The following is a 16,318-nucleotide window of genomic DNA, read 5'->3' on the forward strand; positions in this document are numbered from 1 at the left end:
GTCCAAATATTTATTTCTTATTCTATCATACATAGTAGCATACTATTCCTAAATGTTTTGGTGCACAAATTATTTTTAAAATTAAAGTTATATTTTAATATAAGTAACAAATATATTTATTGTATAAAGTGTAGAATCTATAGGTAAACAAAAATTTTTTAAATATCTTAAGTGCTCCACTGGAACACCATTAACATATAAGTACCATTAACACATTGGTACCTTTTGGTTCAGGTATGTGTATCCATACATTTCTGACTTTTCCAAAACCAAAATGTATGCCCTTATAGTAATAGAGTTTCAAAACTTATGAATCCCACAAATGTATTTTAAACTATATTTCAATCTAGAGTAGTTTCTAATATAACAAAATCTCAGTGTTTCTCTTTCTTAAAAGTGTTTCTTAATTTCCAAAATTAATTTTAATCAGTTTTACTCTGAAATAAGTATTTACTCCTTCCCATAACCTTAAGAGATTTAAATGTATCAGAACATCATCAATAATTGTAAAAAAGCTAAAAAATTATTGATGATGAGAGAACTTTTAAAATTTTTACTCAATAGATTTGCAATTCTTCATGGAAGACATGATATTGAGACATTGTCATATAATCTTCACTGCTTGATAAACATAAATGTCAATTTAATTGCATGATTTTTATAAAACACAAGGGTAGGAGTAATTTGAATGTATTCTTTGCATGAAACTTCAGTAATTATACTATATGTAATGATGTAACCATTATAAAATAAATGCAAAATTTCATAGCAGATATTGTAGTGTAGGAACAAAGATGTACCTTTAGATTTTTACTTTCATGTAGCTAACTGATAAAGGAAATGAGACTTCTTTAGATGTTTCATTTATAAAAGGCAGTGAGTGAGTAACTGGTACTCATGTCCCTTAAAAATATAGATCCATTGGGATATTAATAATAATAATAATAATAAATTAGAAATCTTGTAGCTGAATTAAATATCTTCCATCCACACAGGGAGATAAAATATTCCTGTACAAGATTAAAATTATCCTAGAATTTGAGGCCAAAATCATATATAAGGAAAATGTGATTATATGAAATATGGGAAATTTCATGGCCTAAAGCAGAAACTCAAAATCTATTAATACTCTCAACAAAACTGCAATTCTTAAAACCTGTAATTCTTAAAAACTGGAAATCAGTGCAGGTCAGTTTGTTGAAGAAATATTAAATATGAGACTTAATATTTTGCAATAAATATGGGATCTCAGTCTACTTTGATAACAACCATTTTCTGTTTGTGCATATTCTGGGAAGAAATATTGATTATGGGACAGTGGGATCAATGAGAGCTTTTATTCTGACCACATTACTGTGGAGTACTTTTGTTGGAGTGCTGTTTCTCAAGTTGGTAGCATATTTCAGATAAAGAAAGGAAGTCCCCGATGTGAAACTGCTGTGTCATTTCTTCTTCCTTAACTGAAATTCCAACCAAGGTTCAGGAAATGCCCTAATGAGCCACTTCTCTTTTCTCTTTCCTCAACTAAGTGGATTCCAACCAGCCCAAACTATTCATTATTCATGATTAGGTCGTTTACTTTGGTTGTCTCTTTTGGCATGGTGCTTATGTTATGGGAAGAGTGATTGTAATTTGTTGCTGTTTGTAAAGGTGATAACACTGATAGAATCCAGTCATTGCTGGTAGGTAACCAAACTGACAGGTTAATTTTCTGTACTTTAAACTGTGAAAGAGGAGTCTAATCAATACCTGCTTTACTTTGATATGTGTGGCTTACTGATAATTATAGTTTTATCTTGCATGATCACTGGGTATCAGGATGTTATAGTAGTTGAGCTGTGATTTTCTGTAATTTGGGTAAAATATATCTAAAACTCTATTAATGCCTTATTTTAATCTAGATGTAGAAATCACTGTTTTATTTCATAACCAAAGCAATTTCTTCTTTCAGTTTAATATTCCAGAGTATTTACTAAATTGGAACATGATTTGACATTTTATTGCATCTGATGTGTTATTTTATGAGTAAATGTTAATTTCTGTTTACATTTTAGCAATATATATTTTATTGACTTTTAAAGGTAAGAAAATATGAGTACTCTTCAGAGCAGAAATAATATCAGATTATTTAGCATATGTTATTTTTCAAGCATTAAAAGTTATTCTGTTTTTTATGAAAATTTGAATCTGAAAAATTTGTATAGGAGATGTCAAATATCCCAAAGCAATAACTTTTTATTATAATAGTTTTCAATTACTTTATTAGTCATAGTTTTTAATTGTAATAATTAGCAGAGTTGTAGTAGGGACTGGAAGATTATAATATATTTGTATATATATGCACATAAATACACATATATTTTGTATATATTTGTTTATATGAATTATAACCCATGCTTTTAGTAACATCTTAAAATGTTTAATTGGGAATAGACATTTTGAGAAGAAAATAAGCCTGAGATAATCTTTAATTCATTTTGGATAACTTTTTAGTAACTTATTAGAAATTCATTTAAAGTTAAGAGACTTTAAAATAACCTTCACAGTTCTTCCCTTTTCAGGCTGTGTCTACAAAACAAAGTGAAACAGAATGTGGAGTTCATTATCAAGATTATTCAGACAATTCTGCTTCACTTCTATTTTAGATGAATCTGAGTCTAGCTTTACACTTTCAAGTAACTTTTGCATTAATACTCAATCTTTTACTTTTTTGGTAGAAGCTACCTTAAATAGGCCAAACATTGTAATCTCCAGTTTGAGAATAAAAATTTTTTTAATCTATAAAACAAATGGAATAGAGATAATTTTCATGTTGTATATATCTTTGGTTTGATTACCATTACTTTTCTTAAAAGAATTTCTATTTCATTACAAAGGAGTAGGTAGAATAGTTCAATGTATGTATAATTTTGTTGAACTGGAAATTCAGCTGATGTCAAAAATGAAACAAACTGAAAAAAGTTCCTTCAAAATCAGCTTAATTTTAAAGACTGTGACACAGGATTCATTATGTTTTAGATAACCAAAATAATATGATATATTTAAATCTGATGGAAATTTCTCCTCAGTCCATGGAATATTCCAGAGAAGACTATACTAGCATTAATGACATTTTTCAGAAATCGTAGTAATTTTGAAAGTGGAAATAATTGGTGCTCTGGGATGACCCAGAGGGATGAAATGGGGAGGGAGGTGGGAAGGGGGTTCAGGATGGGGAACACATGTAAATCCATGGCTGATTCATGTCAATGTATGGCAAAAACCACTACAATATTGTAAAGTAATTAACCTCCAACTTAAAAAACAAATGGAAAAAAAAAAAGAAAGTGGAAATAATTTTGAAAACAGTGGTTTGAATTGTTAGAAAGGAGAAATAAGAAAAAGAGAAACTGAAAGAAAAAATATTCTTATGCAATAGTTTCAAATAAACTAATGAAATATGATTCTAAAGAATAACTATGGATACTGATAAAGTAGTAAACATACATGTGGAAATATAATCATTGATTCTTTATTAATCAATGTATAAATAAAATTCAATTTTATTTTTCTAAAAATAAATGTACAAAATGAAATTCACTCAACATGCCAGATTCTTTGCAGAGGCAAGTTTGATTAATTCTTCATAGTAAAAACTGTTAGATTAGGCAATGGAGTGATAGCAGATCCAGAGACGTGATGTTTACAAATAGCAGACTGTAAGATTTATACTATTTGGCAAAAACAAAACAAATGAATAGTGCAAATGAATAATGCAAAATAGTTGTTCAGGTTTTATTGATTTTATTTACGAAGATCAGGAAGAAGAGTCAGTGAAGCACAGATAGCCGAGAATGTATGAGCAAGTGTAAGAATCATAAGTGTTTTTGAAAGCATAACCTGTGAGGGGAGACTTTAACAATAGTTTTGTAGAAAAATGAATATTAATAATGTACAGAACTATTCTAAATTTTATGTAGTTATGAATTACCAGCCTGTTGAGGAATCTGTAAGTCAGTGTGTAGGTGTTTGGAGATATACCAAAATTGGCAGGCATTATTTTGCTTGTGAGAGCTTAGCTGATGATAGATAATTTTGCAATTCCATTAAATTATATCTACTGGAGCATGGAAATCTTGTCCCATTGCTTATCAGCAAATAAGAGTGGTATGAGAGTGTATTGTAGGTGGCGCTAGTGGTAAAGAACATGCCAGCCAATGCAGGATACATAAGAGATGTGGGTTCGATCCCTGGGTCAGGAAGATCCCCTGAAAGAAGTTATGGCAATCTGATCCAGCATTCTTCCCTGGAAAATCCCATGGACAGAGGAGCCTGGCAGGTTACAGTCTATAGGGTCACAAAGAGTCATACAAGATGAAGCAACTTAGCACATCTGGTAAACATTAGAAAAATTGAGGGATCTGTGTTATTGAAAAGTGAGATAGTAAGACAGATTGTAGAATTTCTTTAGATGACCAGTTTTAAGAACAGACTGGTTAAGAAAAGTAAGTCCTAGGTTCTAATTTTGTTATTGTTCTTAGGATACAGCAGGAGGTTGAGTCTAATGACTTTAAAGCCTATTAGGATGCTGTTTTTCTTTTTATCACTTAAAGTTTGAAAGAACATGCGGGTTTCAAAAATAGAACTAAAAAAGGCAACTGAAGGGAATGAGTCTGGGAAAGAGATTGAGTTTTAATACAAATTCCCATGTCTCCTTACTTCATTCCCAAGAGTTACCATGGAAGAGTATTTCCAAATCATTTCTTCTTTCCTGAAACACTCCTTAGCCAATGTATTGGAACAGATTGTGATTCACTTTCTAGCTTCTTCCACTGGGTGACAGAATCCTTCTGTTTGTTCCTCCTTTTCTTTATTTTTTCTTTTGCGAACATGTTTCTAATACAGGAGTTCATACATACATGAACAATTAATTTCTGAAAGATATTTAGCTTCCTTAGATGTATTTCCAAATAAGAATTTGAGCCAGGGTTATCTGTTCAATCAGGCATTTGACTATATCTCCTTTTACCTCCACTGGTGAAAACTGGTTCTATCAAATGTCTTTCCATACTCTCCAAAAATCTAGACCACTACCTATTTGTCTTGAAAATCTGTCTATAGACAGGTAATGCATTCAGCTAGTGCTTGCAGGGAATTCCTCAACAGCTAGGATTTTGACATTCTCTGCTACCTTTGATCTTGTGCAAATTCAAATAGATTTGCACTGAACTACTGAGGTCTGCAACAGAAGTTTTGACAGTAGAATTTTTACCATTAGATTTTAAGGTCTGATAAACTTTTAGCCTTCTCCTTAGTTTTAGGCTAAGAAACATCTGATCCTCTAGTCATTCTCTCAAATGTTTCTCTATTTTGTCAATCACTTGTCCTCTTCTATAGCTTCTGATTGTCCTCCACGTATGTAAGGTACTGTTCACATGATGGATGATTTGCTCTTTCCATCAGAGCAGAGATGTGAAAAGCATGGCATATTCAGGGGTCTTTGATTAGAGCTTGGAATCATTGTGGGAATAACATAAAGAAGAGCTGGAGAATTAAGGTTGGGGCAGATCATAAGACCTATGCTTTTAAGGGTTATATGATTTTACCAAGGGTAACTTGATCTGATTGTGTTTTAGCAAGATTATCTCTGGCCATTTGGAACATGGATTGGTGGGATGAAAGACCAAAGTCATAAGTTTTAGATTTTGTTTATAGAGTCCTCCTGTATTTTAAGCCAGCAAGGACAAGTATATAGGTAATACTTTATAAAGTGGTTGTTTGTACCTCTGACAAGAACAGAAGACGAGATCTTTGCTAAAAATGTGATAGAACTTACTTGGGAAGAAAATCAAAGGTAATGAACTGTCCTTTTCCACTGTAGAAGTAACCACTTAAACTGAACATTAATTAGCTCCCAAACAGTGGGCCAAGCAAATATTTGCAAATGATTCAGTGATTTCTTTGTGGTTGCTTGGTTTAGAGCTGATAGAACACACTGTAAAATAGGAAGTCAGAAGTTCAGCATTTTTAGCTTGCTACTAACTTGCCATGTGACTGTGAATAAGTCTGTGTGTTTGCCAGGGGGGAGTGTTTGCTGAATGTTTCAAATTGAGTTAACATGTAGCCTGGAGAGTGAATGAAGGGCTGAGGCTGAGCTTGAGTGTGAAGGAAGAGGGGTCTGGTGGTGTTAAAGTTTAAATCTCCTGTGCTTGAGGAGTAGTTCTGAATTTATTCCAGGGATATCAAACTTAGATTGGTCATGAGAGCTCTAAGATTGGAAATCTAGGTCACAAGCCAAAGGGAGGACTTGTCTGCTTCTCCCTATGGGATCCCTAATCTCACATTTATGACAGATGTATAGAGCACAAAACATAACCAGGGGCTACTATCTCATATATCCTCTCCTATGTAAACAGCCTTGGAGGACTCTGCCTTAGGACAGAGCTCTCAGAGCAAAACAAAGTAGAGAACAAAGCAACTCTTTGCATAATTTGCCTTTTCGTCATAGGTCATGTCTACTTTTCCGTATTTTCCAAAAATATATTGCCAGTTCACTCTCATTTCTATTTGTTACAGAAGGAGACACTTCACTAAGTAGTATCTAAATTCATTTAGATTCAGCCCCACTGAACATACCCAGTGAAATATATAATACAACCTTTAACCAGTTACTTAAGATTTATTTGTCCAAAGACAAAACAAACAGCAACAATGACAACATAACAAGTAAAATATCCTATAATATGCTAGAAGAAAGAAAGAATTTATAAAATAAATGCATAAGTTCAAATATTAAGACCTCTTCTGAGGGATAAAAGACAGTAGAATATTAACTATAATACTTCTGCTTGAGTTCAGTCATTGTAAGAGTTTTAGTGAATATCAAAATCAGATATTGTACATGAAATATCTCTTCCCTTTCCTAGAGTTATCATCCACTGAGCTCTCATCATATACTAAAGACTTTATCACCTTATTTAAGCCTTACATGGTCTTAAGGCAAGTCCCACTCTCTCCATTGCTGAGAAAAGTGAGGCTTCTGAAGGATAGGTAACTTTCCTAAGGTGACCAGTGGTTAAGTGATGGGGCAGCGACCTGAATCTAATTCTATATGGGCTTTGTGTGTATTAGTTGCTCAGTGGTGTCTGACTCTTTGTAACCCCATGGACTGTAGCCCACCAGACTCCTTTGTCCATGGGATTCTCTAGGCAAGAATACCGGAGTGGGTAGCCATTCCCTTCTCCAGGGGATCTTCCCTAAGTAAATTCTATAGTGTTTTCTGGGGAACTTTTAAATTTAAACTTTATCTTTGTTGTTCTACTTTACTCATTTTGAGCAAGATCTGATGTTTATAGCAGAGGAGGGGAAACAGTTCAAAGCGCGAGAATTGGGGGAAATCAGAAATCACAGCTATTTTAAAAGTGGTTTCTAGACTTAAACATGGATAATGAGGTCTTTGACTGCATTAAATTTGCAAAAATACCAGTTGTAGAGGTAACAAGGGACCAGAATAGATGGCTCTATTTCATAAAAGAAAGGGGCAAAGTGAAGAGACTCATTAATGTTGAAGCAGTAGATGGATAACCAGTGACAAATATCAAGTAGATATGCTTCAGTTTGGTCAGAGAAAGGTCATTGATTATTTTTGGTTAAACTGGTTCGCAGAGGCCAGGTTTCCACTAAAAAAGGGAATTAATTGCTTCCATTTCCCACTAATTGCCTCAACATTTCCCTTTGCTTTGTCATTGGAGATTTGGTCAGAGAGGCAAAAAGTCAAAAGTCAGAGTTTGATGGAATCTACATAAAAAGGGAATCTGAGGAGACCAAATTATGGCATTTGGTGTAATAACTATAGTAATATTTAGCATTTTTCCCTGGGAGTGCTGTGGATTTTTAGAGACCTTTTCAATCTTTAATCAGACCATAGGGCACATTTAAGAGAGTTCACTGTTTTTATTTCCATCTAGAGAATAAGGCATCACAGAGAGATGAACTGACCTAGGGCAAGTCTCCTGAGATGTTAATCCTGTATGTTGGATTACAATCTGTATGTTGAGTTTTAGCTGAAAGACTGGACTTTCCCCAGACATATCATTCATTCATGCTTCTTCAGAGTTTAGACATTTTGTACATTATTCTCTGAGGTTACTACTTCTATCAATGACCGAAAAATTACCCAAGAATATGCCATGAAATAGTTTTGATGTCATAGACTTGCTTAGTTTTCAGGCTATTAATTGATTCTTGAGCCATCTTCAATTAATGAGATCTTCTACCTCCTATTTTCTTAGTTAACCAATTTTTAAAATACTTTCTAGTTTTAACTCTTTTGGAATCTGTGTTTTGTCTTCCAGACATTAAAAAAAAATTTTTTTTTAAATTTTTGGAACTCAAAGTGGCAGTGTAGAAAGTGGCAGGAACATGGGATTTGGATATGCCACGTCAGTGTTCAGTCATCCTGATTCCTCTGTTGTTGTTGTTCAGTCGCTAAACCATGTCTGACTCTCTGCAACTTCATGGACTGTAGCATGCCAGGCTTCCCTGTCCTCCACCATTTCCGAGTTTGCTCAAATTCATGTCCAGTGAGTCAGTGATGCCATCTAACCATCTCATCCTCTGCTGCCCTCTTCTCCTTTTGCCTTCAACCTTACTCAAGATCAGTGTCTTTTCCAATGAGTCAGCTCTTCACATCAGGTGGCCAAAGTACTGGAGCTTCAGCTTCAGCATCAGTACTTCCAATGAACATTCAGGGTTGACTTCCTTCAGGATTGATTGGTTTGATTTCTAGTTTACTTCAGAGGTCCAAGAGACAAATGTTTCTCTCTAGGAAGTCCCAAACCCACAATATCAGTTACTCTTCTTTTCCAGAAGAACCATAAATATATAATTACTAATGAGATATTTATTATATTATAGGTCCTTAGAAACATGATCTATTAGAATGAGCATAGGTTTTAAAGCAAAATGACTAGGTTTGAAAACCAGCTTTGTCATAACTAGCCGTGTGATCTCAGACAGGTCATGTAATTTGACTGAAATGCAATTTCTTCATGTGTAAACCTGATATACCCCATTGGGTTTCAGGATTATTAAGTGAGAAAGTAAAGGTAAATCACCAAGCTCAATGCCCACATAGAATGGGGACCTAGAGACTTTAGCCACATTCTTATTAACATTGTTTTTAGAAATTATAAAGATTTTAAATGATAAAACTATTAATTGGGAAATGACTAAAAAAAGTAAAGCCCTAGTATAGAAGTCTGCTGTGTACTTAGTCACTCAGTCGTGTCTGACTCTCTGCGACCTCATGGACTATAGCTCTCCAGGCTCCTCTATCCATGGGGATTTTCCAGGTAAGAATACTGGAGTAGGTTGCCATGTCCTCCTCCAGGGGATCTTCCCAACCAAAGGATTGAACCCAGGTCTCTCATGTTGCAGATGGTTTCTTTCCAGCTGAGCCACCAGGGAAGCCCAAGAATACTAAAGTGGGTAGCCTATCGCTTTTCCAGGGGATCTTCCTGACTCAGGATTCGAACCAGGATCTCCTGGGCTGCAGATAGATTCTTTACCAGCTGAGCTATCTGGGAAGCCTATTAAAGTACTAAAAGAAGTCTAGTACTTTATAAAAATCCTTTAATTGAATAAGATGCTTTCACAGTTATGGTGAACTTGAGCTGGACCATCTTCTGATCAGACGCTTCTCTACAACAAATTCTCCTTACCTTCCCCCACTGAAAGTGCCTTACTCACATTAAGTCATTTAGTAATGATTCTGGAAATTAATTGAGCTTCCCTGGTGACTCAGACAGTAAAGAAGCTGCCTGCAATGCAGGAGACCTGGGCTCAATTCCTGGGTTGGGAAGATCCCTTGGAAAAGGACATGGCAACCCACTCCAGTGTTCTTGCCTGGAGAATCCCCGTGGACAGAGGAGCCTGGCGGGCTACAGTCCATGGGGTCCCAAAGAGTCGGACACAACTGAGTGACTAAGCTCAGTTCACACACTGTGCCCAGGGTACAGGTAAGAGTAGACCCTCTCGGCATACAACTTATCAGCTCAGTTTTGAAATTAGGCAGACTGATTCCAAAACTCATAATCCTAACAGCTCCTCTAACACTGCTTTGGAGACATCAGAATGCAGTTCAAGGTTGTCATTTGTGCAAGATGAAAAAGTAAATAACCCTCACCCTCATTTTTAAATTAAGGAGATTCTTGTGTGTGTGTGTGTTAGCCACTCAGTCATGTCCGACCCTTTGCAACCCCATGGACTATAGCTCTCCAGGCTCCTCTGTCCATGGAATTCTCCAGGCAAGAATACTGGAGTGGGTTGCCATTTCTTTCTCCAGGAGATCTTCCCAACCCAGGGAATGAACCCGAGTCTCCTGCGTTGTAGGCAGATTCTTTAGGAGATTCTTAAAGCCTATCTTTCGTCCGACAGAAATGACTATTTACACCAAGAATCAGAAAGTGAAAGTGAAGTCGCTCAGTTGTGTCCAACACTGTGCTACTCTGTGCGACCCGGTGGACTGAAGCCCACCAGGCTCCTCCGTCCATGGGATTCTCCAGGCAAGAGTACTGGAGTGGGTTGCCATTTCCTTCTCCAGAGGATCTTCCCCACCCAGGGATCGAACCCAGGCCAAGAATCAAAACCTGTTGTGATATCACAACAGTGATATCTATGTCACCAAACCCTGCCTTGGATTCTTTCTAAGTGTTTTTATTTAATTTTAAAGGTGCAGCCAGCCCATTCCCCTGTCAGAACACATCTCAGTTCTCTAACCAAGAAATGTCAAGAGCTGGGCATGTGGCTTCTTCCTGCTCCCATGGTGGCTTTCCCTTGCCTGCCCCTGCCCTTGCCACCCTCTGGAGCCCTCAGCAGGCCCCATGAGCCTGCTTCCCCAGTGTTGATGTTGGGGTCCAACTCTGAGGGGAGCCCTCATTGGCAAACTGGTTACTCACAACTTTTTTGACTTGTTTCTCTTCAACAATGTAGCTTAGTAAAACTCTTCAAATATATAAACAGGGCACACCTACTAACACAGGAAGAGTTAAGACTGTGTTCACAGGGGAAAGCTGGTTTGACTGTTTTGATTAACTTGACTGCTCAAGTCAGTCAAAAAGTAATCATCAGTTAAGCAAACCATTTTGACAGATTTTTGGCCCACTATGACTGCTTATTTGACTGTCTTGCCTGTCATTTTGAAGTGGTCAGATTGACTGGAGACAGTCTAACTGGAAAATTTAACTTTGGAGTACGTGGGTGTCTGTATACCAGAATCTACTTTAAATAACTTTATTTGAAATCTGTACATATTTTCCTGGGACCAGTGAGAGAAGTTTGAAAGTGACACATTGCAGCATTTGACTTTCTAGAGTGAGATGTCTTGCCACTTGCACAGCCTGGCAATATATTTATAGGCTACAAAACAATCACATTTCCCCTATGCGATATAGAATTCAATAAGATTGAAACTCTACCCTAACTTGGCCAAGTCCTAGTAAGGCATCATATTCTCTTACTCCTCTGAAGAGTTGGTGATAGATGTATGACAGCAAAAGACTTCTCAGGTATCAAGTTACCAATTCAGTCATTAGTGACTTGTGGCAAGGCAAAGTTGACCTTATCACTAATAGTAGCCCTTCTAAGAAGAGTTTATGAGAGACAGAAAAAAACAAAACAAAACACCAAACAATCCTTTCATGAGAGGCACGAGAATCTGGTTAACATTATTTGAGCTGCTTTTTAATAGCAAGCCCCATTTTATCTATCAGTGCTTAGCTAGAGTGTCAGTAATGACAAAAATAATGATACTCTTCTCAAAATAGTTTGCTTAACAGTTATATTTTCTTGTGTTAGAGTCACTTGATGTAGCATTCTATTTTTTAAATTTTGTGATTGATTAAAGGAAAGGAAGCTTGCTTTAATTTTGCTTTCAAAGTTTATGTTTTCTATGATTAAGTGGTTTTAGCAGTGAAACCCTTTGATCTGAGTAAAAGAGATAAGTAAATTAAATCTCACAGTTTGAAAAATGCTTTAGAGAGTCCACTGGGGTGTATATTTAAATTATATATATTCTCTACATTATAGAATCATTGTTAATAATGTTTCATTGAGCATCTTGATGCTTCAAACCTTTTACACATCTACCATTGTCTCCTTAAGCTATGCATATGTACAAATTTACTTCCCTAGCAGCAACTCACATGGATGCCTATTGCATTGTTCCCCCCTCAACCCCTAGGTATTATCATTTTAAAAATATTTGTTAATTTGAAAGGAAAACACCTTCATTTTAATAATCAATTCTGTTGAGGAACAAAGACTCAATAGGGAGACCAGTGAGGCTTTGAACTCGGCTTTGCTTTAGACCTCCTCAACCTATCCTTTATTTCCACTTTCTCATGAAAGTTTAAGGGCAAGATTGCACACCTCGATGCTTGCTGGGAGGATTATATGAAATATGGTGGGTAGCACTCCATGCTCTGTGCCTGACACAAAGCTAACTTTCTGTACTTATCAGTAATGTATGCCACTGTTATCATTATGATTATTAACATAATGTTTCACTTTCAAGAGAACACCAGCATAGAGATGAGCAGACTTTGATTGATTTTTAACTCTATGTGCTGTTTTATAGCTCATCAATAAAATGGGTCAAATAAGGTTCAGAATCATAAGGGATCAAATGAAAGATGAAATTGAATAAGTAGATGTGGAACAACCTATCTGTAGGTTGTGATACAGAAATTGAACTTTATTACAGATGAATTGGAAGCAACTAAAAGATTTTAAGAAGAGAGAGGCTAATCCATTTTATGATTTTTGAAAGTCTATTCTGAAGACTGTGTGAACAATGATTGAAAAGAGCAAAGGAGGGAACTGATAGATGAGCAATGAAGGCTTCATAATAAGGGAGGATGGTGGCTTGTTCTAGAGCTCTGGTTGCAGAGCCAAAAATGACTCTACTGAGATCCACTTGTGAGCTAGAATGGATAGGGTGGATTGTATATGAGGGATAAAGAAAGTGAAGATAAAAGGAAGACTGTCCAGTTTCTGAGTTGAGGAATTGAATGAGTAATGATGCCACTAACTGATTTGGAGACGGATGAAGAGAAACAGGCTTTGAGGAGGATTATCATGAGTGGTTGGTCATGCAAATTTTAAATTTCAAGATATTTGTGAGGTATCTTTTTATCTAATATACATAAAGCTTGGCCTCCTAGAAAGAGAAACATTGGGGTTTATGTTTTCTCAGTATGTAAATGGCATTTATAATTGAGGGAATAGACTATATCATCTATGTTCATGAGAAAGAGGAAAAGCCTCCTAGTGCCGAGTCTTTTGTCACCTCCGATTCACTTCTCAAGTCACTGCTTCCCAGTTTCCATCTTCACAGACAGTTCTGGGAAAAAAATGTAAATTTAGGTGTCATTAGCATATTGGCGTTATGTAAAGCGGGGGAACAGACAGACCCTCCATGGGGAGAGTGTGGAGAGAGAGGAGAAGAGAGCTGAGCCCCAGGGTCTCCTCATTTACAACTGCAGTGCCCCTCCTGTCCCAGCTGGCTGATTTCTACTCCCACTAAGACCCTGAGATCATTCTCTTGAGGGAAATCATCCCAATACACAAGCAATGTCTCCTGCTCTTTCTGTTTGCTCATCCCTGTGGCATTTGACTCTATTAACCACTTATTTTCCTTGAAATTCTATCCTACTTTGGCCTTGTTCTATCATTCTACCCTAATTTTCATCATACCTTCTTGAGATTTCTCTAGTCTTTCCTGCCCATTACATGTTTCTCAGGGTCCTTTACTTGGCTTCTGTCTTTTTAATTGTAATTCTTTGTTTGGTGTGATTTTAAGTAAACCCCTGACTCAGTGATTTGTTCTCAGATGGCCACCAAGTCTGTTTCTATAAATGCACACATCTAACTGTTAACTAGGCCTCCCTCTTGGATACTTTACAGTCACTCTGATTTCATTATGTCCAACACTGAAGTTACCATCTTTCCTTCTAATTGTTTGCCTCCACATTTATTCTTTATTTTGATAAGTGTCATCTTCTCCACTGTTTCTCATTTCAGATGGAAGCATTATAGGTGAAGCATCAAGGTGAATCTTCCTTCTCCTTCACCACATGTATAAATCAATAAGAAATCCTGTACATATTTTTAAAATTTTATCCTCTGTATTAGGATAGTATGACCTATCTTTAAAATATCAAATTCTATTGCCATAACTTGGGCCCTCTAGTCTCCTGCCCTGGACTATTACTAAAAACTCCCAATTATTCTCCTGTGCCCTGGTCTTTCAATAATCCAGTCTCTGTATTTTTGCCTAAGGGATTTTTATGAAATACTAATTGATCATCTTACTATCCTGCTAAAAGTCCAGTATGGCACACTAGGGTGGTCAGTACAAAGCTTAGGGTGGTGTTTATTCCTGATTATGAGGTGACTTCTGCCTAGTTTTCTATTTTCATCTGTTCTCACCTATACTAAAGTGACTTATCAAGCACACATACTATATTCAGATCATATTGAGGAAGAAAGAAAAGAAGGGAGGAAGGGAGGTAAGAAAGCAATATTTTGCTTTTATAACTTCTGCCATTGGAGCATTTAAATTAAACATATTAGATTTGGGGAGTTCATGATTTGAGCCACAGTCAGCTCCTGGTCTTGTTTTTGCTGATTGCATAGAACTTCTCTATCTTTGGCTACAAAGGATATAATCAGTCTGATTTCGGTGTTGACCATTTGGTGATGTCCATGTGTGGAATCTTCTCTTGTGTTGATGGAAGAGGGTGTTTGCTATGACCCGTGAGTTCTCTTGGCAAAACTCTATTAGTCTTTGCCCTGCTTCATTCTGTACTCCAAGGCCAAATTTGCCTGTTACTCCAGGTGTTTCTTGATTTCTTACTTTTGCATTCCAGTCCCCTGTAATTAAAAGGACATCTTTTGGGGGTGTTAGTCCTAAAAGGTCTTGTAGGTCTTCATGGAACCATTCAACTTCAGCTTCTTCAGCATTATTGTCGGGGCATAGACTTGGATTACTGTGATATTGAATGATTTGCCTTGGAAATGAAGAAAGATCATTCTGTCGTTTTTGAGATTGCATCCAAGTACTGCATTTTGGACTCTTTTGTTGACTATGAGGGATACTCCATTTCTTCTAAGGGATTCTTGCCCACAGTAGTAGATATAATGGTCATCTGAGTTAAATCCCCCCATTCCAGTCCATTTTAGTTTGCTGATTCCTAAAATGTCAATGTTCACTCTTGCCATCTCCTGTTTGACCACTTCCAATTTGCCCTGATTCATGGACCTAACATTCCAGGTTCCTATGCAATATTGCTCTTTACAGCATTGGACCTTGCTTCTATCACCAGTCATATCCACAGCTGGGTGTTGTTTTTGCTTTGGCTCCATCTCTGCATTCTTTCTGGAGTTATTTCTCCACTGAACTCCAATAGCATATATTGGGCACCTACTGACCTGGGGAGTTCATCTTTCAGTGTCTTATCTTTTGCCTTTTCATACTGTTCATGGGGTTCTCAAGGCAAAAATACTGAAGTGCTTTGCCACTCCCTTCTCCTGTGGGCCATATTTTGTCAGAATTCTCCACCATGACCTGTCTGTCTTGGGTGACCCTACACGGAATGGCTCATAGTTTCACTGAGTTAGACAAGGCTGTGGTCCATGTGATTAGATTGGCTCGTTTCCTGTGATTGTGTTTTACAGTCTGTCTGCCCTCTGATCAGCTCAGTTCAGTTCAGTCACTCAGTCGTGTCTTACTCTTTGCGACCCCATGAACCACAGCCCACCAGGCCTCCCTGCCCATCACCAGCTCCCGGAGTTTACCCAAACTCATGTCCATTGAGTCGGTGATGCCATCTAACCATCTCATCCTCAGTCACCCCCTTCTCCTCCTGCCTTTAATCTTTCCCAATATCAGGGTCTTTTCAAATGAGTCAGCTCTTTGCATCAGGTGGCCAAAGTATTGGAGTTTCAGCTTCAGCATCAGTCCTTCCAATGAACACCCAGGACTGATCTCCTTTAGGATGGACTGGTTGGATCTCCTTGCAGTCCAAGGGACTCTCAAGAGTCTTCTCCAACACCATAGTTCAAAAGCATCAATTCTTCAGCACTTAGCTTTCTTCACAGTCCAACTCTCACATCTATACATGACCACTGGAAAAACCATAGCTCTGACCTGTCGGACTTTTGTTGACAAAGTAACATCTCTGCTTTTTAATATGCTGTCTAGGTTGATCATAGCTTTTCTTCCAAGGTGCAAATGTCTTTTAATTTCATGGCTGCAGTCACCATCTGCAGTGACTTT

The 16,318-nt window shown here is 36.9% G+C and overlaps 1 protein-coding gene across 2 annotated transcripts in view; it reads left to right on the forward strand.

The window, feature by feature from the left end:
* The first annotated feature begins 1,557 nt into the window (after nt 1-1,557).
* Nucleotides 1,558-16,318, forward strand: part of TFEC (transcription factor EC) — a 99,343-nt gene continuing 84,582 nt past the window's right edge. For both annotated transcript variants that reach the window (XM_065939604.1, XM_065939605.1), the window contains exon 1: nt 1,558-1,682. The gene's annotated coding sequence lies outside the window, so the exon portion shown is untranslated. The remainder of the gene's footprint in view (nt 1,683-16,318) is intronic.

Source organism: Muntiacus reevesi, chromosome 6, assembly GCF_963930625.1.
Source record: "Muntiacus reevesi chromosome 6, mMunRee1.1, whole genome shotgun sequence".
NCBI classification, from domain to species: Eukaryota; Metazoa; Chordata; class Mammalia; order Artiodactyla; family Cervidae; genus Muntiacus; species Muntiacus reevesi.